We start from the raw sequence: 12,636 nt of genomic DNA, 5'->3' as shown, positions 1-12,636 counted from the left end.
AGGAGAGGAGAACGTCGAACACATCTATCGTTCAGCATCACGAAGTCTATAGCGCTGGATATTACGCGCGATGCGCGCTCGATGGCGTTAGCTCGACCTACAGATACAGAGCTTATCGCGGCGAGGATTGCGTATTGTGGTTCGTTAAAGAACTGCACGATCTAGCTCTTCGCGCAAAGACTATTCTCGATACCGATGCTCCTATGACGGATCTTACACCGGACGAGTGGGAGAGATTCGTAAACGCGACGCGCTGCAACGTATGCGAGAGACCGTTCGAATCGGGAGACGCTCGCGTGCGCGATCACTGTCATCTGACCGGACGGTACAGAGGTCCGGCGCATTCGAATTGTAATTTAAATTATAAGGATACTTACGTAATTCCCGTATTCTTTCACAATTTATCGGGCTACGACGCGCATTTTATCATTAAAGATGTAGCTAACGCTTTTCCCGGCAGCGTGGAAGTATTGCTGATAACGAAAGAAATGTACATCTCTTTCACGAAGAACGTCGAGGATGCGTGGGACGAGGGATGGTTCGGGAGACGCTTGAAATTGCGTTTCGTGGATTCTTTCAAATTTCTAAGCGCGAGTCTCAAGAAATTGGCGTCGTATCTAGACAAGAGCGAGTTGAGGATCGCGCGTTCGAAATTTTCCGATCTTAGCGACGCCGATTTCGAGCTTCTCGCGCGAAAGGGCGTATTTCCGTACGAGTATGTCGACGACGTAGATAAATTGCTGGTGACTCGTCTACCGCCGCGCGAGGCTTTTCACAGTTCGCTAACCGGTGACGCGATATCCGAGAGCGATTACGCGCGCGCGATAAGAGTCTGGGAGCGGTTTTGCGTCGAAACGTTGGGCGATTATAGCGATTTGTATTTAAAGACCGACGTTCTTCTATTGGCCGATGTCTTCGAAAATTTTCGCGACGCGTGTATGAGGAGTTATAATTTAGATCCCGCGTATTATTACACGTTACCGGGATACACATGGGACGCTATGTTAAAGTATACGGGTGTGCGATTCGAATTGTTAACCGACATCGATATGGTGATGTTCGTGGAACGCGGAATACGCGGCGGGCTAAGTCAATGTTCCAACAGATACGCGCGCGCTAATAACAAGTATTTACAGTCGTATGATCCTTCGGAACCATCGTCTTATCTCATGTACTTCGATATAAATAATTTGTATGGATGGGCGATGTGTCAATCGTTGCCTTACGAAAATTTTTGATGGGTCGATGACGTTACGAGCGTTGACTTAACGTCCGTGACACCGGACTCGCCTATCGGTTACATTCTAGAGCGGCCTTGCGTATCCGTCCGACCTTCACGATTCTCACGCTGACTTGCCATTCTGCCCGACGCGCGATAAGCCGCCCGGAAAACGAGACGAGAAGCTTCTCGCCACGCTGTACGATAAGAGCCGTTACGTAATATATTATCGCAATCTGCAGCAATGCGTTCGACACGGATTACGCGTTACGAAAACACACAGAATATTGCGATTCGCGCAATCTCCATGGCTGCGCGAATACATCGAACTGAATACGCGATTACGAATTAACGCGAAAAACGAGTTCGAGAAAAATCTATACAAATTGATGAATAACTCCGTGTTCGGGAAAACTATGGAGAACGTGCGCAATCATTCGAATGTTCGACTCGTGACTCGATGGGACGGGCGATACGGCGCGGAGGCGATGATCGCGAAGCCGAACTTTCACAGTAGAAGCGTCTTCGCGGAGGATCTCGTAGCCGTGGAATTGCGCAAACTCGAGATTAAGTTCAACAAACCGATTTATGTGGGTATGTGCATTCTCGACATATCTAAGATTCGTTTGTACGAATTTCACTACGAGTACATGTTACCATTGTATCGAGATAAATGTAGAATAATGTAACCGACACGGATAGTCTCATTTATCGCGTCGAGTGCGAGGACGTGTACGAGAATATGAAGCGCGATATCGACAGATTCGATACGAGCGATTACGCGACGGACAACGCGTACGGTATGCCTCTCGCTAATAAGAAAATACCCGGTGCGATGAAGGATGAGAACGCTGGCGCGATTATGACCGAATTTATCGGACTCAGAACGAAGATGTACGCGCTGCGAGTCGACGGTAGAAGCGATACGAAAAGGATCAAGGGTGTTAAGAGCGGCGTCGTCGCGAGAACGATAACGTTCGACGATTACGCGCGCTGTCTTCGACGAGGGATCGAGATGAAGCGCGAGCAGTTTTGTATAAGATCCGAGTTACACGAGATGTATACACTGTCGGAGTTGAAGATCACGCTCAGTCCGCACGATGACAAGCAATACGCGATATCGGGAACTACGGATACGTTACCGTGGGGACATTATAAAATACCGCTGTAAGGAGCGAAAAAACGTATATCGAGAAAATACTATTTACGTTTAATAAAATACTCCGCGAGCGCGATAGAAGAGAATAACGAGCGCGCGTTTCGCGAGGATCGAACTCGCGAGCGTTTCGTAATATTGCGAGGCGCGTTCGCTATTCTATCTACGACGCTATCGGAAACGTTTCTTAAAACATTCAAACTTTAGTAGTTTATTGTTAGTATAAACATATTTTATAAATAATATATTACCATCGTAATTATACCGAAGAGACGCGCTTCTAAATTTCAAATCAAAATATACAAGTTTTACATCACAGGCTTGTATTCTTTGACTTGGAATTTCGAGACTCGAAACATCGGTGGACGTTCTACGAATCGTCTCGAAGAACGCGCTTCTAAATTTCAGATCAAATTATACAAGTTTTACATCACAGGCTTGTATTCTTTGACTTGGAATTTCGAGACTCGAAACATCGGTGGACGTTCTACGAATCGTCTCGAAGAACGCGCGATGAGAAAACGTTGGTTAACATTCTACGAATTATCGCGAAGAGACGCGTTTATAAATTTCACGTCAATGTATACAAGTTTTACATCACAGGCTTGTATTCTTTGACTTGGAATTTCGAGACTCGAAACATCGGTGGACGTTCTACGAATCGTCTCGAAGAACGCGCGTTTTACGCGAATAATATAATTTGTTGTTATAAATAATATAATTTGTATATCCGAAAATGCGATAAATATTCGCGTTTAATATAGTTTACCTTAATATAGTTTACTTTAATAAAACGTTTCGAGAGAGAAATAACAAGGGTGGGTCGAGTATTTCTACATTATAAAAAAATCGCGAAAACGTTCGATCAGTTCTATTTATAATAGATTTTAATAAAAAATCGCGGAAATGTTCGATCAGTCTTATATGTAATAGATTTTGTTAAAATCTATTATAAATAGGACTGATCGGACATTTTCACGATCCTTCTATTATGCTCTCGAAAGTGTCTTATATAGAATAACGTGAAAAAAATGTTAATGCGAGTTCTGATGTTATCATAGTGACGTAATAGAGAAAGTATATAGAGTGCGAGAAAGAGTACGTATAAAGTTTGAAAGAGAGAACGCAGGATACGGCGGCCGCGTAGCGGCGCGAGAGAGAACTCGTATAGAACGCGAGAAAGAATTCGTATATAACGCCAAAAAAGACGAACTCGCGCGTGTTTTTGCGATATAAAAAATCATGAAAACCACCATTTAGTCTAAGTCTCGGCTAATCTGGACTCGATTTGGTAAATTCTTGCGTTCTTTCTCATTCGCATAGAGCATATCTTTCATCACGATACATGCAAGCGAGAGAGAACGCAACGAAGCTTACCACAAATCGGGTCGAGATTTGCCGCGAGTTAGACAGATCGATGATTTCCATGACTCTTTATTATGTTTTCGAAAATATTATATATCGAGCAACGCGAAAAAGAGGTTACCGCGAGATACGACGTTCGCTTAACGACGCGATGAAGAATGTATATAGAGCGTAAGAAAGAGTCCGTATAAAGCGCGAAAGAGAGAACGCAGGACGCGGCGGCCGCGTAACGGCGCGAGAAAGAATTTATATGGAGCGCGAGAGAGAACTCGCATGGAACGCTGTAACGATGCACCCCCCATCGTTACCCGGCACGTAGCCAGCCGGAAGTCTGCCGCCCGGCGAACACCAGCCGGGCAGTGGCAGAGGCGCCGAGCGCCCTTTTTTAAGACTTAAATCACCGCGGTTGTGATAAACAACCACACGGCCGTTATACGGCCACCGTTACGTCGAAGCCCGAGCACAGCCGAACGCTGCCGGAAGATCCCGAGCGTCACCCGCCGAAACGCCGCGTCGTTTCGCCCAGGGGAAGCGACGCGTTTACCGTAATTACCCGCCGAAAACAACGCGTCGTTATCCCCACCCGGGGGCGAAAGACGCAATTACCGATAGACGCTCGGGTATAAAAAGACAGCGTTTCGGCATCTCGGGACCAGAACGATTCCTGAATCCGCTCGAGCAGTACGCTCCGAGATACCAGAACCGATCCTGAAATTCGCAGCAACGACGGAACGTGAGGTTGACGTGTTCGCAGCTTCCGCCGAGCATTCTCGGTTTCCGTGCAGTCTCCGAACTCCTGACACAAATCCGACTAATTCGACGAGAGCGGAGTGTTCGCCGCTCTCCTAGACTACGGTCTATCATCCGACCTCTCCAGCCAGCCGGACCATGGGTTTGCGAGTTCGCTGCCCCGTCGAGTTTTCTCGACTCCGCCGCGCTATCCTCAACTCCGCGAACGGAAGCAGGGACGGAGAGTTCTCCGCCCGGTCGAGGGTACTCGATCTCCGCTCGCATTCCCCTACCACTGGGAACACGCGATTAATCCCGCGACCACGATCAAAACCATATAAATACTGGCGAATTATAATCACCGCGCCGAAATACCTATCACCTAATATTTCATTATATTCCGCGCGCCGTCAAAATAAACACGGCCTTGCCGTACACGCGCTGACCGATCGCGCCCAATTTCTTGCGCGTCTCGCGCGCCGTCAAAATAAACACGGCCTTGCCGTACACGCGCCGACCGACCGCGCCCGATTTCTTGCGCGTTTCGCGTGCCGTCAAAATAAACATGGTTTTACGAATATTATAAGCGGTTCGATATATCGAACATCGCGCACCGAATAACGAACGCGCATTGCATCTAGCGCGTTGCATCATCCACCGCGCGCTCACTATTGTAAATCGACCATTGCCGAAAGAGGCAAATAAAGACAATATCTGTTAACTAAATCTTTTCGTGTGTCTCACCTTTTCACGAGCCCTGATCTCGACCGAGCTCATCCACGCACTCGCGAAAAGTAACCCCGTTACAATGCGATAATAATTTAATATATGTAGTTATATTTAATATATGTAGTTTTATTTAATAAAAATACATTTTTATCATAATACAGCTGTTTTATTTATCCAAGAATTGTGCGATTCGTCCATTCCTAACCATTTCACGTAAACCTCGTCGCCCTTTCGACGCAGCACCTTTTCCACGAGATACACGTCGGGATCGCCGACGCGCAGCAACTCGTGCTCGTAGAATCCTCCGGCGATCGGTTCGCCGCGCGAATCCTTCAACAGATACGTTACGGGATTAGTCCGTTGTATCTTAGTTATTCGAAAAATCTGTGTAGTCCAGTTGGGTGTGAAGCCTTTCTCGAAGATCGTCTTAAATTTGCTGACGCGTACCGGATCGGCTACTTTGAATTTCGCCGGAGCCGCGATTTTTATATTGCTGTATACAGTATTTAAAAGTTTATCGGCGATTGCTGGAGTTACGTCGACGGGTCTCATACCTATAGTGCGATGTTTTCGCGCGTTATATTCCTCGACGAGTCGAAGTAACTCGTCGATCCACTTGTACGTGCCGTTCAGCGTGAAGTACTTCCACATAGAGTTTTTGAGCGTACGATTGAATCGTTCGACTATCGACGCCTTCATCACCGAGTACGTCGAGTAATGATTCACTCCGCGCTTCTTCGCGAAATTTCGCACATCGGCATTGTAGAATTCCTTTCCTTTATCGGTCTGCTGATTTTTCGGACACCGTTTAGAGTCTCGCACTATTTTAGATAACGCTCGGGTAACCTCGTTCGCGCTTTTGCTCTTAAGCGGTACAGCCCATGCTATATTTGCTTAACGCGTCGATAACGGTGAGTATGTAGTTGTGGCCTTTGTTGAGTCTCGCGTAAGGACGCATCTCGACCACATCCGCCTGCCATAGGTCGTCGTATCCGCGCACCGCGACGCGACGACGCGGGAAGTTTCTTCTCGCGGGCGCGTGCAATTCCTCGACTAGTCTTTGTTTTTCGACGCTCATAATTCTCTTTCCTTTCTCTCGAGAATAACGTTGGGTGGAATCTCTCTCTCTCGAGCGGCTCGCCGCTCCCGCTTATCTTCGCTAGTTCCCTCATTCTTCCCGATAGCTCGTCCGCGTCTCTCTTCAATCGCGACATTGAATTTTCCAATTCTCGTATTTCGCCTCGGATTTCGCCGCGGAATTCGCCGCGAAAATATTACTTTACCTTGATTGAACATTATTTTACGATCGCTCGCGTTTCTCGTCGAGGACTCCGCCGCGTTGAGCGATATAGTATTTTTCGCGGCATCGATTCGATCGCTTAAATCCTTGATTCGTTTATACAAAACATCGATCCGTTTATCTAGAGCGTTAGCGCTCGTTTCTATTTTCGAAATGGAATTTTCCGCAGCGTTTATTCGTTTACTCAGAGCGTCGTCGCGCGCTTTTATCTCGGAAACGAAACTCTCCGCGACGTCTATTCGTTTACCCAGAGCACTATCGAGCTAAGCGAGTCTCGTGAACAGTAGAATGACGCCCTGCCTAGCCTCGTCCGCGTCTTTTCTCAATTGCGATGTGATTCACTCGACGTAGCTTTTGCTTGTCGCGGCGGCGTCCTCCTCAGGTTGAGCCAAGCGTTTTATCTTGCGCTCTCTCGCGCCGTACTCGATGGAAGAGCTTAGACACAGCGCGTTATCGCGCACGTAATTTCGCAGAGACTCGATAGCCGGACGTAGTCTTCCAGTTCTCGCGTCGTAGCCTCGGTTTCTTAGAGGTGAGCCGAATTTACTCACGGACATCGCGAATTCCGCGTACGACTGCGACGGTCGTCGACGCGACGGTTCGATTTATACGATCGCTCCTGTCTCGCGAAGCTCCTCGATTATCGATAGAATCTCGTTTTCGTGAGCGTTGTTGCCGGCTCGACGCGAAGCGTCTAACAATCGCAGACGATCCACTAATTCGTTCGGATCGTCCCAATGAACGTAATCGATTTTATTGTTCGTGACACGCATAGTCGACGGTACGCGACCCGCGCCTGTTTTTTTCGCGCCGCTGCCGTGAATAAGCGGAGTGATAATGAATTTGTATTTGTATCCTTTATTTCCTAAGACAGACTTTTTAGCGTCATGATCGCGTCTATGAGCGTTCGTTGTTAACAATATACTTCTGTATGTTAATTTATCCTTTTCTGTATATATGAGACTATTAGGAATTTTCATAAAGATTAATTCGTACAAACTGGGAGTACCGATGTATTTAATCTCATCTATGAATATGGAATCATTCGCGTCTACGTCGAATCGCTTATCGCCGAGCATCGCGCTTTTCTCGCCGATGTAAACTCCGTAAACGTGATCAATCTCGTTCGGCGCTTCTCCGCCGAGAAGAGTCCCCATATACTTTCGCCCTAACGGCCCTAGTCGACCGTGCGATATCTCGCGACCTTGAGAAATTCGCGGAACTTGTCTAACAGGTATTTCGAGCGTCGAGGGCGATTCGAGACTCTCGGATTCGAATGTTTCCTCCTCCTCGGTTTCGTCTCGCGCGAATGGATCTCTCTCGACGGAATACTTGTTTAATGGAGTAGAGATGGCGCCCAATCGTCGTCGCGCGCGTATTCGTTTCGCCTTAGGTTTTTTCCAAACGGGAGTCAGCGCTTCGTCCTTCCATTTTTCCTCGACGCTCGTCGTCGAGGGCGAGGCGTCTCGTTTTATCGTCTCGCGCTTAATTTCGTCTCGCTCGGCGCGATCAGCGATGCGCCGCAGCGGTTCGACGATCGGTTTGAAACGACTCTCTATTGCGATCTCGTTTTCCATTTTGCCGGTCTTCAATGCTCTGTGTTTTTTACGAATCGACGCGCGCGTCTTAGCTATCTCTTTCGCCGTCTTTTCGCGTTCACCGATATCCGTCGAGGCCATTGCGATTAACAAATCGATTCTTCTAACTCGCGGGAGAGAGCGATCGGCGCGTTCGACGTATCCGCGACGACTGATCGCTCTACGGTACAATGAAGTCGTTAAACCCTCGTCTGTATCTACCGGCGCGAAGCGCGCTATCTTTGTCGATCACTAAGAAACCATATTTATACCGCCAACACGCGCGACATAGCGCGTGAAAATTCTCGTACGACATATCCGTGTTCACGTGATCGTTGTACGCGTGACGTAAATTAGTGCCGTCTTGTTTAAAGAGAATTAACAGATTCGCGTTATCTCGAATTAAATGTTTCGGTATTTTAGCGTACGTTTGGCACAGATAGAAGCAATCGACGTTCGAGTGTCGACCCATAGCGAAATACTCCCTGATAATATCTTGTTTGTCGCACGCTACATCGTCGAACACGAATATCGAATACGGGAGCGCTTCGCTGGGCGGAATAACGTCAAAATTATTAGAAAATGTGAAATAACCTATATCTTCCATCTGTGTTAATAAATTTTCTAAATATTGATATTTAGGCTGCTGCAACGACTTCGAGTAAACGTAAACGTTCTCGAAGCGTATGCCATGCGGACTCTCCAACAAACTTATCAACGCGTTCGTTTTGCCGCAACTAGAAGGCCCGCAAATGACGCAGCGAATAGCGCTCGGTAATAGACGACCGTGTCTGCGCGCTTCTTTCGACGGTCGCGTCCTATTGTCGAGGTTCGTCATCTTTATCGCGATCGGTTGCCGGACAAAGCGCATTCCTCTCGCCGCGCGCGTGCGCGGTACACTCGCGCGAGGCAGGGCGAGACCTTTTTATTTATATACGAATAGATCGCCACCGATCGCGCAGTAGCGAATCGCGCGCGGTGAATCGAGATGTTTATCCTACTAATAGATGGCGACGATAATCTCGATTTCACCACCGATCAATTGCGGTATATTCCGAAAATAATTTTACTAAAGCATTTCGGTCGCTACGTGGAACGATTGTGGGAGAAACTGCCCGAATATATAAGAGTGGATCCGGAGGTGCGGCGCTACCGTCGATGTCTAAGAGCATTATAATCGCCCCTGGCAACGAACGCACATCGACGGTCCGGCGCCGCTCGTTAAAGATTGCGGCGAATGCAATTCGCGAAACGGTGGTACGGTGTGAGCCGTGGCGCTGGCTTGTTGAATAGAACGATAAACGCGCTCCCTTTCGAACTACATATACCTGGATATCAATTTTGCGGGCCGGGTACACGTCTCGCGAAACGACTCGCGCGAGGCAATCGAGGCGTCAATCCTCTAGACGCGGCCTGCCGCGAGCACGATATCGCGTACTCGCGGAGCGGCGAGCTCGCCGATCGACACGTCGCCGACCGCGCGCTCGCCGAGAGAGCGCGCGAGCGCGTCGCGGCTAAAGACTCGACTCTCGGCGAGAGCCGCCGCGGTGGCTGTATGGATGGCTATGAAATCGAAGACGAAACTTGGAATGGGTGCAACGAGAATCAAGAGAAAGAAGAGCAAAAGGAGAATAACCGTTACGAGGAAAAGAACGCTTCCGATAGCGAAACGCGGCGGCTTTTTGCCCCTGCTACCGTTATTGGGAGCTCTCGGTTCTTTGGCCGGGGGAGCGGCGGGAATCGGGAAAGCGGTGAACAATCGCAAAGCGGCGCAACGACAGCTGGAGAAGTTGCAGCGCCACGATCGCGCGATGGAGGGTCGCGTCCTCGACGAGAAGAAGAGGAGCTAAAAAAAACTTCGCGTAAACAGACGCTAGAGATCCTCCCATCCGTCGGAGCAACGACGAACGAACAATTAAATCGCGCAGCGATACTCTCGCGCGTGCCTCACTTTAGAGGTGTGTTTATGCGCAACGCGCTTCCGTCGCAAGCGCGCCGCGATGATAGCGGCATTGTGAATTTAGACGACGCATCCGGACCGGGTACTCATTGGGTGGCGTACGCGAAAAAAGGGGACGACGCAATTTACTACGACGGTTTCGGCGATCTTCGTCCTCCGCGCGAACTCGCGCGTTATCTCGGGCGCGACGCGAACATTCGATACAATCGTCGCTCCGAGCAGATGCGCGATCAGAATATCTGCGGACAATTGAGTCTTCGATTTCTCCGAGGAGTCGATTGGAGGAATCGTCGACTATAATATCGGCCGTTATTCGTTGATCGAGCGCAGTTCGATCGCTCTCGCCGATCATGTCGCTGACTCTCACTCTTTCCGGACGAAGCAGCGTTCTCGCGGCGAGTTATTTTCCGCCTCTCGATTTAAACGACGACGATTACGAGTTAGGTTTAACTAATTTCGAAACTTATAATACGATACCGAATATAAATTCCGCTAATAATAAATTTTACTTCGACGATAATGACGAGATTATCGCGATTCCGGTAGGATCTTACGAGTTAAGCGCTATAAACGCGTATCTAAGAGCGGCGATTCGTCACAAACGACGAGCGAGAGAGTAGAAACGAGAACGCGAAAACGAAGAACCGGAAACGAGCGATGACGATTACATATACGATGTTGGCGACGACTATTTCGAAGACGATGAGAATGGCGATAAAAGTGAAAATTCTATAACGCTTCGCGGTAACGATAACACTATGAGAAGCGAAATTAAGTGCGCGTATCGAGTAAATTTCACCAAACCCAATAATATCGGTTCGCTCCTGGGTTTCTCGTCTCGCGTGTTACAACCGAATAAATGGTACGCGTCCGATAAGCCGATAAATATTATGGCCATTAACCTCATTCGAGTAGAGTGCAACGTCACGATAAGGGCGTATCATAACGACAAATCCGCGCATACTATACACGAATTCGCGCCTAACGTTCCACCCGGATATAAAGTGTCGGAGATTCCAACGCAGATCATTTACCTCCCGATCATCGCGCGGACCATTACCGATATAAACGTGCGTGTTGTGGACCAAAACGGAAAATTGATCGATTTTCGCGGCGAGGAGATCACGCTTTGTCTACACGTGCGGCGAAAACGGTAGAGAAGCGCGCGATGCTCGTAGTGAACGGATCGAACGCGAGAAACGCGCCCGTCGTCACCGTCGCGTCGCCTCTAAACGCGGAAAAGAGAAGGAAGAAGGGAGGAAGACTGACCGTCGCCAACGCGGCTTTTCTGCGCTCTTTGGGTTTTGTCGTGCCGAGGACCGCTTCTTCGTAAAAAGCGGAATGTGCGACATTCTAAGTATCGGTGGGGAGCCGATCTTCGACGATCGCATCGTCACGATCGAGACTCACACTTACAACCCTTACGCCAATACTACGTTCGGGAATAGCGACGAGATACGAATTCCTATACAACAGCAGGATTTGTACACGTTGCCTTGCGACAGTTTTCTCTACGTCGAGGGCAGACTCGAGTCGAAGGAGGCGCCGAGCGCGCAAGGGGAAATCGCATCGGTGACGAGACTAGTGAACAATTGCGCGGCGTTTATGTTCGAGGAGATTCGCTACGAGCTCGACGGCGTGGAGATCGATCGAAGCAGAAACGTTGGAATAACGAGCACGATTAAGAATTACGCGTCGCTGACGGTCGAGAGAAGCAAAATATTAAAAAACGCTGGATGGGATTTATTAGCGACAACTCATTCGTCGATCGGGGATTTTAACTTTTGCGTACCTCTCAACGTGCTATTAGGTTTTTGCGAAGATTACAAGCGCGTTGTGATCAACGCGCGACACGAACTTATTCTAATACGAGCGCGCAACGATAACAATTGCGTCATATCGCGCGAAACGCAAGAACCTAAAATCGTTTTGTTAAAGATACAATGGCGAATGCCTCATATAGTATTGAATGATGCTAATAAATTAAGATTATTGCGCACGTTAGATAGCGGACGATACCTGAGCGTCGCTTTTCGCTCGTGGGATCTCTACGAGTTTTCGCTTCTACAGAACACGACCAAACACTCGTGGGCCGTCAAAGCGGCGACTCGAGAAACCGCGATACGTTATCTTCGCGCTACAATCCGGAAAGAAGAACGTTCTGTCCGAGGAGCCTTCTTTATTCGACGATTGCAAACTAACTAATGTCAAACTGTATCTTAATTCCGATTTTTATCCTTACGACGACATGAATCTAGATTTCGATAAGCATAAAGTCGCCGTGTTATATGATATGTATTCGAAATTTCGAAAAACGTACTACGGATGCGACGACGAAGCGCTCTTAAATTTAAATAAATTTTTAACTCACGGCCCGCTCGTAGTCATCGACTGTTCTCGACAGAACGAATCGATCAAGAGCGCCACCGTGGACGTTCGCATAGAGTTCGACTGCAAGGAGAACATCCCCTCTAACACCACAGCCTACTATCTTATCATTCACGATCGAGTGGTAGAGTACAATCTGCTCACTAACGTCGTGCGCAGAATCGTGTAAGCGCGACGATATTCGAAAAAGTACGGAGAAAGAATAAAGCTCTT

The 12,636-nt window shown here is 48.2% G+C and overlaps 1 protein-coding gene across 1 annotated transcript in view; it reads right to left on the bottom strand.

Moving 5' to 3' along the window:
* The window catches only part of LOC138934300 (uncharacterized), a 320,386-nt gene that overhangs the window by 210,087 nt on the left and 97,663 nt on the right, over nt 1–12,636 (bottom strand). The window lies entirely within an intron of this gene.

Source organism: Polyergus mexicanus, unplaced genomic scaffold, assembly GCF_030449975.1.
Source record: "Polyergus mexicanus isolate NDT 795.1 unplaced genomic scaffold, iyPolMexi1.0 SCAF_6, whole genome shotgun sequence".
Classification (NCBI taxonomy): Eukaryota; Metazoa; Arthropoda; class Insecta; order Hymenoptera; family Formicidae; genus Polyergus; species Polyergus mexicanus.
This window is presented reverse-complemented; position numbering and strand designations above follow the sequence as displayed.